General features: G+C 50.4%; 1 protein-coding gene across 17 annotated transcripts in view; it reads right to left on the reverse strand.

Annotated features, from left to right (window-relative positions):
* Nucleotides 1-15,177, reverse strand: part of Tai (basic helix-loop-helix family member taiman) — a 592,092-nt gene that overhangs the window by 68,126 nt on the left and 508,789 nt on the right. Inside the window, exon 1 of one of the 17 annotated variants that reach the window (XM_077704539.1) lies at nucleotides 4,041-4,181. The exons of the other annotated variants lie outside the window; for them this stretch is intronic. The gene's annotated coding sequence lies outside the window, so the exon portion shown is untranslated. Of the gene's footprint in view, nucleotides 1-4,040; nucleotides 4,182-15,177 lie in introns of those variants that run through there. 17 annotated transcript variants of the gene reach the window in all.

Raw genomic sequence — 15,177 nt, forward strand, 5'->3', positions numbered from 1 at the left:
ATGAGGCGCACCGTAATAGAGGGCCAAACGATAGGTTCAAAGCTCTATGAGGCACTTCCAACAGGCGCATAAATCTTGAGCATGTGGCATTTTCACTTAAAGGAGCCATGAAGAGAAAATACAACTTCATTTAATTTGAAAGAACTAGGATTCAGTATCTCCCTCAGCTCCATTAGAGCCACAAAAGATGTTTTTTTAACGAAAAAAAGCAAGAAGTATTTAAAAACTTTCAGATTTTGCACCACAGTGACGTGTTATGAGCAAGAATGACATCATACGGGCCAACAATAAAACATAATTTTCAGTGCGTTACCTGTCCGTTAGCATTCAAGTGATGCGGTCAAATGGAACTAGAGGCCCCATTACCAGACGTCCAGTCATTTGTCGTCGTGACAGGTCAGTTAGGCGGCCGCCAATCGCACAAACAAGGTTCCGCGATGTCATAGAAAAGTTGCGGGAAATTGGCTAGGGGGTCGCGACTGCTTCAAACATTTTCTTTAATATCTCCGTTATTTCTTCGAAGATTGCGATGATATTGGTATCATTGTTATCAGGACTATGCAGTCTTTCTAATAAACCAAACTTGTACTTTGTCTTCATGGCTCCTTTAACGTCTCAATGAAAAAAATAAAATAAACACATCGCGTTCAGCAGCACCTCAAAATAACAACCAGGCCACCCCACAGGCAACCAAAAAGGTACATTTACTCGCAAAGCACAAAGGAACCACAAACTGCCATGGCCCACTTCCCAAAAGTGCCAATAGCATCACATGATGAACAACATTAAGCAATGATGCCTGTCATGAGTGTTCATAGCAACTTTTTTCTTATTAAATTGAATCCCTTCGTATTTCCGAATTTGGAGTTGGTTAGTCCAATGCTACCTAAACCTGGGCCAAGAACACACTGCAACGCAGAAATATTTTTGACCCGGTTCTCATGACCCCAGACCATATCTCGCGCACACAAAAGGTATCCGTATTTTGCCTTTATTCCCTTCCACCCGGACCCACAACCAGGTCCGCGACCTTGTTCAGAACGAAAAGCTGGAGCAACAAATTGGACCACTGGACTGCGATGAAGTGCCAAGCACAAAAGCAGCATGCTCGCTTTGAGGCCAAAAGGGCTCGGGTTGGAATCCTGGCAAGCACAATAAACACTGAGAAGGCTGGCTAGAATTTCTAGGATTCGAGAGGGGCGATCCTGAAAATCCATTGATGCATCAATAGAGCATAATGGCTCCTTGCAACTGAGTACCAAAGCAGGGAAGAACTGCACAGATACATCCATATCGAACTAGGACATGGCTTCGAAAATTTCCACACATTTCTTTCACTGCGCAGCAAAAAAAAAAAAAAAACAAGGTCCTGATACACACAGGCGTTGCAGCACAGCACAGACGTTGCAGCACATAGATTGTGATCAAGGTACCCGTAGGGGTACCGAAACGTCAACCCGCTTCTTTGACTTGGTCAGTGACCTACGTTTCATCGTCACAACCATGCTTTTACCTGACCAGACGGTATTCCGTCAAACTCTGGACTATGTTAACAGGCGTACACAAACAGATGTTTCGAAGAATGTTATCTGCACGCTATGCCAAATACCAATAGTACGCACACTGGGAATTTAAACACGATTAAAGGAAGGTCGACTCCACTGGCACTTGGACAAACAAGCGACGCATGGGAACTGATCTTTCGTAATCAGTCTCCAACACAACCATAGATGGCAGCTTGGTTCACACCATGGTTTTTCGTGGCTGTTTTCGGGATGGGCCACTTTTGTCACAAGCTATAATGTAAGAAGACCACGAGTGAAGAGTCGAGTAATCCTGGAGTACGAAGGCTACATACTGTGCTGCAACGTTTATTTTGATCTGATCGTGGGATTTAACGCGCCGAAGCTACAACTAAGCTTTGAGGCGCACCGCATTGGAGAGTTCCAGATTTATCTGGACCCCCTGCAGACGTTTACTGTGCGTCGAAATCTCAACACACAAGTGCTTTTGCTTTTCGTCTTAATGCTTATCACAAGCTGTTCTGCGAAACCTTCATTCGCCACATAGGCCATCCACATGTTCGTGTTCTAAAGGATTTCCTAGTTAACGTAGCGGCTGACGTAGCTCCGAGTTCAGCTGCGCGTCGCACTGCAATGGTGAGAAGAAGCACGAAAGAAGAAAGGCCAGCTGGCAGCAATGCTTTCCTCCGAAGCCAGGTAACGTTATCGCCTTCTCCGGTGCACCGGCACGGCTTCACGTTGGGCGCGCGCGCGCGACCAGTGACCCGACGTCAAAGATCGCGGGCTGGTTCGCAGAAAACGCTCGACGTCGAAAAAGAGGTGTCTCGCACAAAAGCTGAGGGGGTCACACGCGAAGGCGCGTGATTTGATCGCGCGTGTCGTCGAACTATGAATGCTTGGGCGAGAAAAAGCCACCTGAAACCTCATCCGCCCTCCCCACACCTAACGCACAAACTGTCGCGTCTCCGCCAGCAGCAGCAGCAGCAGCTTCGCGTAGATCGAAACGCGCGAGAGGAAAAGAAAAACCAAAGCGAGAGGACGCGAACCCCGTCGTTACGTAACGATGTTGTGCAACGTCGGCACGGCCCGCGAAAGGAGCTGTCCGAGTAAAAAGGGTTCACCAGATCGATATACGTCGCCAGAAGGGCTCGTACACTGCAGAAACGAAGAGAAGAAGAAAAAAACGCGAGCAGGCATCTTTCGCCCCAACACGAGCCATGTTGGCTGTGTGAGCAACGCTAGGAACACGCAGGCGACGTCGCCACTAGGCGCGTGGAGACAGGTTCGTTCCCCGTTCGGGCCGGTCCCGCGGCACGCGACGACAACCGTTAGCTCGCACCTACCCCGAGTTCCCAGCCGCAGCGCTGCACCCGGGCCGATTACGTAGCACCGGTGCGAAAGAAGTGAGAGAAAAAAAAAACTGCTGGTGGCATGCAGATCGCTGCGAGCGCACGCCATTTTTTCCCCGAGAAAGCGAGGAAAAAAGATCGGCCAAGCTGAGGTTCAAGGTCGCGCGAGCGGCCAACAACATGCCGCCTTTCAACGCGTCCGCGACGAGCACGTAACCACCGGTGCCGTCGCCTCGCGGCGAACAGAGCGTCGCGCGGCTGGGGTTCGGCGAGACGCCGTTCGATCAGCCGCTGACACGGCACCGCGACGCCGAGGTAGACGAGGACGACGACGAGCTGTACGGGGTCGGCCCCAGCGGCGCGGCCGGCGCTCGCGAGCCGCCTCCGGCAAGCGGGTTACCGGGGCCGAGCTGCTAGCTGCCAGCAGCGGCCGCCGGTCTGCGCTTTGCCGCTCGATTACAACAGCCAGCCGCCCCAATAAAAGAGCCTCCGGGCAGCGCCGAACAAGCCACGGCTCTGTCATAACACCACCACGGAGAGCACCCCTGCGGGAGTACATTAGGCCTAGGGGTGCCCGTATCACGCATGAACAACCCAATGACATTCGGTCCACACGGAGCGACACGACAATCGAAACACGTCAGTGTCAATCGGACGGGACGGCGCGAACTCGCAGACGGACAGCATCGGGGCTCGATAAACACGAAGCGGACTGCCGATTTCGGAGACATCGTAAAAAAAATAAAACAGGACCCCGAAACAATTAGGCTTAAAAAAAAAAAAACACTGGCCGAGTCGAGCCAAAGCAACCCCCGTAGTGGTGGTCCGCACGGAACTAGGGCGTCGGACGCTCGCGCCGCAAAAACAACGGGACGCGCGTAACAACGTCGCGGAACCGTGCGCCTGAACTCCGGCCAGCGAACGACGCGAGCCGAACGCCGCTAGCGCGCGATGCAGAGCCGAGGAGCCTCGAACAGGCCCGCTCGCCGAGCGTAACCGGAGGGAACATGGCGCTTGCCAGCCGTGTCGAGTCCCGTACGAGCCGCTCCGGCGATCGCCCGGCGCGATTGCACGCGGCGACAGCTCCACCGCTGGTCACAACCCTTCGCCGGAACACTAGCTGAACGCGATCGAGAGTCAGAAGGCGAGTAATAATGAATCACGGTACCTTGTGGGCGATCTCCACCACCGGGCCTCCAGACCCCGTCCATTTTACGTAGTCACGGGCGACAATCAAGATGGCGGCACTTCCTGAAGAGAGCGCCCGATAAGCAACGCCGCGTACCACTGGCGCGTCCTGGCGTGAGCAATCCATGAGCTCCGCAAACAAACACACAAAACATGGCCGCGCGCTTCGGATTTACAAATTAAGTTCGCTCTGTCCCTTCGCTCCCCAAACTGCAATGCGTATACGCCGGTTTCAAAGCACGAAGTACTTTTAAAGCTGCTTTGTTTTTAAATTCATTCCCCTGTTTTCATCATACAGCGACACAAAAAGTCCTCACCAGCTGGTTTTGGTTTCGGTTTCGATTTGTGTGTTTGTTTTACCCTCTCGGATTCTGCAGCGATTAAACATACGACACACAGAAGTTTTCAAATACCCGAACTTTAGGCTCGCTATAGCAAAAAATTATTTCGACTAACGTCCAACATAAGCCATTTAGCATCGCTAGATTGCGTCGTGGTGATATAGCAGACAGGAAGGTCCTATAATTGTTAGTGACGTTGCTATAAAATCAATCCCGCTTGAAACAACTTGTTCTGCGTTGTTTAAATGCGCGATAATCCACCGCTGCCGAGACGGCGACAATAAGTCCTGTGACATTTCGCCACTCAAACTTGCATTCCGCGTGCGCTCGCCTTTTGTTGCAGATGCTACGCTTTGCGCCCATACAACGACGCGTCAGCCTCCTCACAGTTGTCTAGCATGTGGTTAGCGATGATCGATCGCTAGCTGCTCTTTCGTTTACAAAACGACATGGCAAGACTGGCAAATTCCTAGTATTTTTTTTTTTCGAAGGGGGGGGGGGGGGGCTTTAATGTCTTTTTTTCCAGCTATTCGCAAAGATATACCTTCGCAGCCACTCCGGTGCAGTCCATCTCATTTTTTTTTATTATTCCCTATTCCTTGTGCAACATTGTCTCTATAAGCATATCTGGGATTCGCCACACGCGGCAAGCGAGCTCCGTTGCGTCGAGTCGCGGCGTAAGCGAGCGACACGAGCGAAACGCGTCGATGCGATCAAGCAAGACGTCGCTGGGTCAGCAGGTTCGGCCGGCCGCGCCGCAACGGGACAGGCGACACGAGCGGCCAGAAAGCTGCTGCCGCACAAGCGCCGGGGCCAACCGGTGCGTGTGCTGGCCCAGCGCGACCTCCGAGCAAGCAGACAGGCAACCCCGAAAGCAGAAGTGACGTCACGGCAGGAGGGAGGGAGCACGTGACATCCGGTCTTTTCTCAAGAGCAAGCGGAGAGAGAATGAGGAAGGAGCGCTGACGTCACTATGACGCAACGCTGCCTCGCCCAAATGGGAAGAGCGGCCGCCGCGTCCAACATGTGGGGCGCTGGCGCGCGCGAAAGAATCGGGGTTAAGTGCAAGCCGAGGAGGAAAGTTGTTTCAACCTGAATGTCAGAAGGAAGGAAGCGGCAGCCCATAGTTACGTAGCAGGCAACCGGCAGACGGACGACGGTCGCAGGAAGAAGACGCGGCAGCTGCCGCGAGCGCTTTCTTTCCTCTGACTACACGCCCCCCCACCCCGCCGACCGCCTCATGATGTAAGGAACTGTAACAGTGAAAACCTGGAGGCGTAGTGACGGGCCGTGCAAACCAGGAAGCAAAGCCGTTCCTCCATCCATTTTTTCATGTCTAAGCAACTAAGGTTAAATCGACAACCCGAAGCATATGTAACCACACACAACAAGCATTTGCTTTTGTGCTTGAATTAGGTCAAAATGGAACAAATTTATTTCGTGAACGACTTCTAAAACGTTTAGGAATGGTAGCTATTTGTCCACGAGCGGATACAATCGGAGGCAGAACAATGCAAAATACGCATGCACGATAAAGGTCATATGATTTATTGCAAGTTGCATGCCTTTCGCGCGCGTGATGAAGGAGTTTGGAGTCTGCCGCGTACCCATTTCGACAACCTTGGCTCCTGGACATATGACCACTAGCCCCTGACACTGAATAGTCATTCTCAGGCATCAATAGGCAGCGGAAGACGTGCAAAATGAGTATGGTTCACCAGGTTTCCAAGTAATAACAATTTCTCGCAGTTAACTGTTCCCACAAAAACCACTTGTTTCACAGATGTTAGATTTTGGAATAATTTTCCTGTGGCTGTCAAATCATCTCCGTCCATAACATGCTTTAAAATAAATCTTCCATTATTATTTTTTTTTGCTGCAAATACGATCTTGTTCTCTGTTAATTCCTACTTTTTGTATGTTATCCCTAATGTGCCTTTGTTTCCTCTGGGTTATTTACGAATTGACTGTGCTAGTTTTTGAATAGGCTGCCTTTTTGAGGGTATGTACGCAATATTCTCATTTTTCTTGCCTTTTACACAGCGTACTCGTTTGATGGGCTGTTAGGACCGCTTAATTGCTGCTTCCACGCAATATTTTGATGTATTCCTAATCGAGGGTCCACGTATACAGTCTCATGACGCTGGGTCCCTCGTCTGTGTACTACCATGTTCGTATTACTTTTATAAAACAATCTTTTACTTTCCAAAAGAAGAAAGATCAAAGTTGCACCAGGAAGCGTCAAACAGCTTTCCCAAAGAGGAGTCGTCGCGGGTTTGCTTACGCGACGTCACCGTCATACTGTCAACGTCCGTGTGTAACACAGCGTCGCGAACAAAAGCAACCAGTTGTTCAGGCGTTCAGAGCAATTCGCGGCACAGTGCTGCGAAATTAACTGCGTTCGCCACAGTCTCACCAGAGTTACGCCAGCCTTCCAAAGCTGCCCTGCTTTTTTGGGGTGGCCTCTTAAACCACAGGCGTACGCAGGACACATAGCAGAGGTTGCAGATTTCTGCAGATTGTAGTGGAAGAAAACAGGCGCGTGATAATGTACGCACTTTATACGCGTTACACGTGCAAATAAATGCAGTTATAAGATATCTGAAAGCCTTAACTTGACCTTTTCCAATCATCTCGTTAAATCGATCGCACCACCGTTTATCACTCATTTTCTTCCATCACATCAGCGAATTTAAGGTGCATATGCGTGTTTGTTATGTTCTTTTAACGGCGTGAGCAGGGATCACGTGATCGCACAGCACCTTGAAGGGAACCTGAGCGGTGCAGGTGGAGAGAGGGTCGTCAGAATTGCGACACCAACAAACAAACACAAAAGAAGTAGAGGACGCAGGTCAGTGCGCTATGGGATACCACGCAAAATCCGAGCGCATACGATCCCGATTACCTACAACTTACGGTGCGAACAGCAACTTTACAGTACGCGGCGGCCGCTTTAACACCTGAGGTTCAACTACGCTTGCAACCCGTCCGGCTACGCTTGCGACGTCTGAGCTGAGAAGGTAATTATTTTAACCCAATAACAAATAGCGCGGAATAAAGTTCTTATATCATTCCAGTGAGTCATCGCTATAATAAAAACTACTAGCCTCATTAACAGAAAATTTCGGTTAAATGGAAGAACGTTGAAGTTCCTGACCAACATTCTGTGCACTCAGTGCAGGCGTGTATCCACTTATCGCGAAACATCTTTGGCACGGACCCCGGATAACTCGCAAAATACCGCCTCTAAATGTTGTAAACAACGCCTTTGTCTTGGGGACCAATGCTACTCTGCCAGATCATGTGAAAAGAGACTTACGCTAAACATGTCAACATTCAGGATAAATAAAATAAACGTACGTTCCGCTCACTGTGCACGCGCTTCCAGTTTCGCTAATTTCGCTAGTCTCGCTGTTTGGTCTGTTCAAACTGCCACATTGTGCTGGCCGCTTCGTTAGGCAAATCCAAATCCCCTCGTATCTCATGCGTTTACCAACGATCGTCTGTATCCCTCAACTACCCCAGTCTCATCCACGTTATGCATTAACCGCACTATTCGTGCGGTCTACGCGTTGTCTGCACAGCGCATCGCAGGGCGCCAATAACTCCACTTCATTATTTTTCTACGAACTAAAATATTAACCCCGCACGAGTTGATTCCCTAATCCGTGCTTATGGCTTCCTATACTGGAGCGTGACGCCTGTGAGTTTTTTTAGGGGCGAAGCCCCTTAGGGGCTCGGGCTGTCGGCGTCTCATGTCGTCGTCTCATGCAGTCACGGTACTGAAACACCGGGACACTCGTTGACGCCTCGCGCTAGAACGTAACGCGTACTAAAAGAACACACTGGGACACTCGTTTTTCAACGCCTCGCGCTAGAACGCTTCGCGCTTCAAGTAAAGCTGTATACCTCTACCTCCCAACGGTTTCATCTCCGTGGGCAAAAACTCCAAGGCGCCAAGAAGACACTTATACACTGCATGCTTCGTCCTCTCCCAAGGTTTCACGTTAGTGGATATGGCCCGGGATTTTTCTTCTTCGGTCTTATCAGTAAGCTTTATACAAGTACATACTCACATCACACGCGCGAGCAGCTCTGCTGTTTTAGTAAACTCCCCTTGGTCTTTCGCCAGCAGAGTCGCCCGTTTCCACGGTAGCACGCGCGGCTATGGGCCCGGCTCTCAGCTGGCACGTAGAGCGTTGACTTCCGGTTTCGTATATGTTCACAACCCTCGGTTACGAAACTGCCAACGTTGCCGGTGAGCACGGAACGGCGGAGATGTATCATCACCCAGGAAGTCTTCGAGCAGCTGACGCGCGCTGTTTGACGTCTCATTCCGCGATGACGGCTGTTGAAATAATCCGCCACGTTCACTGGAGGAATTGCCCGATGTGGTGAAAATGGCTTTTCAATATATATGTACTATTATTTGATAGACCAATCGGCTGTGCCCGTTGGTCTATCAAATAAAACGAAAACACGATGAATAATTAATAAGCCGCGTTTTATGGGTGTTATTGTGTACTGGATAGGGGAAGTGCCCGACATGGAAAATAAAATGTGTGGAAACAAGGCTGTTGCACGCTTCCTGTATTGCAAAAACTGCTGATTGTTTGTTTTCCTCTTCATCGCGGTGTTTTTTTTTTTCCTCTTACTTTTGCTGTTCCATGTTTGCCCATAGGCTGTTTAAAAATTCAACGTGTATCTGTACTTAATTAGGGGGAGCTAGTAAAGCTGTACGCGCAGCTTTTTTTTCCCTTTCCTCCCTTATCTCGAAGACAGGAAAATTAAGGGATTATTACTACGTCGCGCATTCGTAGAGAATTTCCCCAGCTGAGCCGTCAAAGAAGTATACTAGCATTTTTCAGAGATCGGTATCTTTCTAGGCTTGCTCACAGGCCGACGCGCCTGCGACGCTTATCACCACTGGTCTTATCATTTGCGATATTTCTGGAATGAGGAACCTAGGCGCTTGTCGCCGTTGCCACGGCCGGATGTAATCGCTGGTTACTTATGCAGGAGCTACTCATAGACTGCTTTACATTTATATAAAAACAAAGTCATTTCCCTGTATTCCTATAGCCACCAAGCTTGCTGTTTTTGTTGCCTAAATTTCAAACAGACTCCCATCGTTTTCTGTACGAGCGGAAGGTGCATTTCTTCAACACCGAAATTATCCTTGGCACATGCAAGCAAAATATGCACTTAAGCTTTATTTCGCTCATGTGGCTTCCACCGGTAAACTGGTTCAACAAATTACTCGCGATTAAACCAATAATAGACCAGCCGGAACGTTAATCGCTCACCTGTTTTCATGCTACCATTAAAGTCGAATTTATGATTGCCGAGTTGTCGAATAACTGGGACAAGAAGTTATGACATGCCACCGATGCAAAGGTGGGGGAAATTGCCCGCGTATCTGCTTGCCTCGCTCGAATTGTCGTTGAAAGACGATAGTCTTCTGTCGCCCCTGTCACTTAACGCCACCCCCCCCCCTCCCCTCACGCCGTTCTCCCGACCTTTCCCTCCAACCTTACAATGGACCTTTCCCCCCAAACATGATGATGAATACAATTGAAGTTTGCGCAATCCTATTCAATTTTCCCGCGTTGGCACGTGTTCGCGCGCCGTCTATTGGTGCATTGTCTTTTCATTAGTCTTTAAGCCTTTTTTTAGCATTTACAGTTGTTTTGCGTGTCTTCGACCCTTTTTTTAACCGCCTTTCTACTAAAACCAAACTTGCGTCTATTTTTCATTAAAACAACGTTGCTGATTGATTGATTGTGGGGTTTAACGCGCCGACGCAGCGCAGGCGATGAGGCGCGCCGTAGTGGAGGGCTCCGGATTAATTTTGACCACCTGGGGATCTTTATCGTGCGCCGAAATCTCGTACACACGGGCGTTTTTGCTTTTCGCCTCCATCAGAAAAGCGGCCGCCGCGGCCGGGAATCGAACCCGCGACCTCGTGCTCAGCAGCGCAACGCCTTAGCCACTGAGCCACCGCGGCGGGTAAAACAACGTTGCTACTGTAAGTTATGTACTTGTGCTTAACCTCAAACATGCCTAATGTTTTCGTTTTGCTGAACAATATCCATGTGTATTATGCGCGCAACCAGCTTCAGTGGTTTGGAACGGTTTTTAATATTATTGTTAAAGTTATTATTCATTAATAAAATTACCTACCACATTGTCCCCTTCGCTTCCCTTGACTTTCCTGACTGCCTACGCTTATTGCTGTATTAATTTATTGAGCCCCTCATTTCCCCGTCTGAAACGTCAGTAAAATACTGTTTTTTTTTAAATCGTAAGTCAGCCATTTTCCCAAATATTTCTTCTGGCTCCTCAAGAAGTCAGACAGACAAAAATGTTCGCGTCTATAGGTAGCCCGAGAAAGACTCGTCTTTAAGAATGGAACATTTCGGAGAACTACAATGGCGCACCGGAGAAACGTGAGCTTTTATCTCAGCTGTATCCAGGTGATCTATGCAGCGGAATAACTTAACAAAGCAGTGTAAAAAATCTGGTGTCATAGCCTTTTCAGTCGAAAAGAGCCTGTTCTTGAGCTTAACGAAGAACGCAGGTTTCAAAACGGAAACAAACGCTCACTGAGACGAAAGATGATTCCCACTAAGGATGTATCCAGGATAAAATAAGGACAAGGATAACATAAAGATTATCAACGAACGTGTCCCATCCCCGATCGGTCTCCCCCATACTGTCCGGGCAGAGTAGCACCCTTATAATCGCTACCTTAATCGTCGGCTAAGCGCGACGATTAGTGTATGACAGCTGCAACTCAATCAAGTGTATGACAGCTGCATTTTACCGGTACTCACCTACGGGGCAGAAACTTGGAGGCTCACTAAGAGGGTTCAACTTAAATTGAGAACGACTCAGCGGGCAATGGAGCGGAAAATGATAGGTGTAACATTAAGGGACAAGAAGAGAGCGGAGTGGGTCAGGGAGCAAACTGGTGTTAAAGACATATTAGTAGAAATTAAGAAGAAGAAATGGACGTGGGCAGGGCATGTAATGCGAAGGCAAGATAACCGCTGGTCATTAAGGGTAACAGAGTGGATCCCTAGAGAAGGCAAGCGTTGCAGGGGGCGGCAGAAAGTTAGATGGGCAGATGAGATCAAGAAGTTTGCGGGGATAACTTGGTCACAGTTGGCACAGGACCGAGGTAATTGGAGAATAATGGGAGAGGCCTTTGCCCTGCAGTGGGCGTAGATAGGCTGGTGATGATGATGATGATGATGAAGCGCGACCCGTGCGCTTATCTCCCTCCGGCGTGCACTGCACAGCCGTCTCAGCTGGTCCGGCGCACTGCCGTAATTGCCCCTGTGTCGGCACCAGGAAGAGATTGGTGCAGAGTTGGGCTGTGTGGTCGCGCATGCGTGCACACGGCCAACTGACATGCACCCCCGACTACGCCGCTCATTCGCTCGGCAGCCAACGCGTGCGCGCTACCGCGTGTCAAGTACAAGCGGAAACTTCTGCGAAGGGGCCGCTCAATTAATTACACCGCGCAACACGGGTCCATGCTATGTGTAGGCGCATGCGGAAAAGAAAGGAGCGAATGAGCCCTCCTGGCTTGTGAGTAGTATACAGACACGGTCATACCAAACCACTTCGCAGCAGACCAGCATTACCACCACCACCACAATAATATGGTAATGCTCAATAATCAATCAATTATTTAATTAATGTGCCCAGGAACAGCCTTGCGCCTAGGACCAGCCTATGCGCCTTAGTACTTGCGCACAGAGGGATACAAGTGCAAAGAATTGTAGGATAAACGAAGAGAGACGCCAAGATAAAAGTGCATACGGTATAGGGAGATCACAAGTAAAACAGAACAAGTATATAATAATAACTCAATCAATCAATCATTTATTTGCGTGCCCACAGACAGCCGGGGGGGGGGGGGGCTATGTGCTGGCGCACGTAAACAAAAAAAAAAACACATGAAACAAGATGTACTACATATCTCGCAAAGAAAAAAAATGTGAGGGTAAAAGTAGTGGTTACACATGAAAAAAACTACACATTCTGGCAAACACACACACTTACAAGCACCCATTCATAGACATAAGAAATGCCTAACAGTGAGGCATATCTGACTGACGTAAACGAGACAATTATATAATAATAATAATAATAATAATAATAATAATAATAATAATAATAATAATAATAATAATAATGCTGATGACGATGATGATGAACTTGAACCCTGTTCGTATTGTGTGCGCGCGCGTGTCCAGTAGGCTTATCCGCCGAAGAAAACCACGAGAACTTCGGTTCCGCGCCCCGTACAGGAAAGAGAAAAGGAAATGCATCGTGGAAATGCAGGGAAAGCGTTATCGAAGCGTAGCCTAGGCGCCTCATCTAGCGGGCGCGCTTGCCCGCTATCTCCCTCCCTGCGTGCCACGCAAAGAACGCGCTGTTTTGGATAGCTCTTTCTCCATCAAGTTGGCACCAACGACGCCCAGTGACGAGTGGACCGAACTCTTTTTTCCCTCAGATACTTTTCTGTGTGATTTTTTTTTTAGATGTTAACAAACCCCGTCTCTTACTCCTAATCCCCAACCTACCTACGAGCAGTGGGTGGCACAGCTGACCAGCTCCGACCTCTCCACCCAGCGTAGCCTGGGGGAGAGGGCCCGGGTGGCCAGCGCAGGCCAGGGTATCCCGGACTAGAGGAAACCCCCCACCAGGCGGGTGCCCACACATCAGCGCCTAAGGCTCGCATAGATAAAGTTTATTCCCCCTTGTCGGGCGCTTCGACGCACCAACTAGCGCGGGCCCTGGGACGAGCAGCGCAGAAATGAAACGCACGTGTCGCGCGGCGTCTTGCCTGCTCGCCCCGGATGTCTTAACCCCGCCTAGAGCACTGCACGGGCCTGATTTTGAGGCCCGAGCCCGGCCCAAGCCCGCTTCGCGAAGCCCGAGCCCGACCCGGGCCCGTAACACCTAGCCCAAGCCCGGTCCGGGCCCGGGCATTCATAAGTGAGCCTGGCCCGAGCCCGGCCCGGGCCCGCCATCTCAAGCCCGGGCCCGGCCCGGCCCGGTAATTTATTTTTTGGCCTAGGGAGGGCCCGCGCGTGTGTGACCAGGCCCGGTCTTTGACGCTAAGGAAAGTTTGTATATTATATTCCGGGCGATCAGACGGAGCATCTAGTCTGTACAAGCACGTCATGAACTAAAACGCAAAAAATAAGGGTTTAAAAGTGCACATAGTTTAGCTTGTACCGTCTGCAGTTCACGCCACATCGGCGTAATAATAGCTCGTATTCTTACACGAGAGACATCATCACCTTTGATGACCAGACTCTTGGCAACTTCACGTGGTTGTCTCGGCCACAAGTTGGTATTGCTGACATTTTTCGATCCGCATTTGAACCAACGAGTATGTACGCGCGTTGAAGTACTTCACATGCAGTGGTCGTTAAGCGGTGGTGTTTCTCAGGCATGCGTGTTTGATTCCCGGCCACGGCAGCCGCATTTTGATCGGTGCGACATCTAAAACACACGTGTACATATGCATAGGTGCACAGCTCCAGAATGTCTGAATTAGGTCCTTCCCCTCTTGGGCATTCCTTGTAATCGTATCTTTGGTATGATCTTGATGCTGTACAAGAAATTTCATTAAAATTGCAGTATAGTGACCATCAGACCTATCAAAACACGTCTCTAAAATAATGCGTACAACTAACAGCAAGAAGCGCGCAAAAATAAATAAGAATATTCATTTTGATGCTCTTTTCTACATTTCACGTCGGACCTATTAACGGTCGTGCCTATGAATTCAAGCCCGAGCCCGGCCCGGGCCCACGGCGTCGAGCCCGAGCCCGGCCCGGGCCCACGGCGTCGAACCCGAGCCCGGCCCGGGCCCGCGGCATTGAGCCCGGGCCCGGCCCAGGCCCACGAATAATCGACTTCGGGCGGCCCGGCCTGGCCCGCGGGCCGGGTCGGGCCCGGGCCCGTGCAGTGCTCTAACCCCGCCACCACATGGACGAAGAGTACGAGACGCGGTCCGGGCGCAGGAGAGCTCGGCCCGTTGTCTTCGGGCTCAGCCCGAGCATTGTGTCTTAGCCGCCCGCTGGGCTGTAAATAAATGTACAGTTTTGTATCGGAGGCTGAGTTTGTCGGTTGAAGATACCCGGGGTCAGATCCTCAGCGCTACTGCGGCTTGGAGGAGAAGCCCCGGGGAAAAGAACATCACGAAGATAACTCCCCTCCTCCAGAATACGCATTTGTGGAGTAACAAAGATCGACGCCAATCAAGGCAAGCTGCGAAGCGAACGGAGGAAACGAGCGGAGCACACACCGAGTGCATTCGGCTGGCTGCACCGCTCGGCAACTCCAGCGCAGTCCGTGCATATCGCAGCAGCGTACGCGCCTCGCACAGCTGTTGCCGAGGGGGCGGGCGGCTGTGTGACATGATAGACACAATACGAAGCTGCGCGAGTTGGCCGCACGCACGCACGCTGTCGCGTTCAAAAGAGGCGTACTCCACGCGCGAAACCGGAACTGTGCTTCAAAACGTCGTCAGTGGTCGTGGGGGACCTTGCTACGAGAGCTCGCCGCCGCGAGGTCATGATCGAAACGCGTCGCTGACGGGCGCGCGCGTGCGGTAGGGAGAGGGAGAACGCCTACCCGGTGTAGCGGAGGAGGAAGAGATACTCGGTAGCAGCAGAAGCAGCGCGTCTGCGCAAGCCGTGTTCTTCGTTCGCTAACGGTCGCCCCGTTTGTGTGCACGGGGCGCCATCT

The sequence above is a fragment of the Haemaphysalis longicornis genome, unplaced genomic scaffold (assembly GCF_048455015.1).
Source record: "Haemaphysalis longicornis isolate Haplotype H1 unplaced genomic scaffold, Haemaphysalis longicornis Haplotype H1 scaffold_3, whole genome shotgun sequence".
NCBI classification, from domain to species: Eukaryota; Metazoa; Arthropoda; class Arachnida; order Ixodida; family Ixodidae; genus Haemaphysalis; species Haemaphysalis longicornis.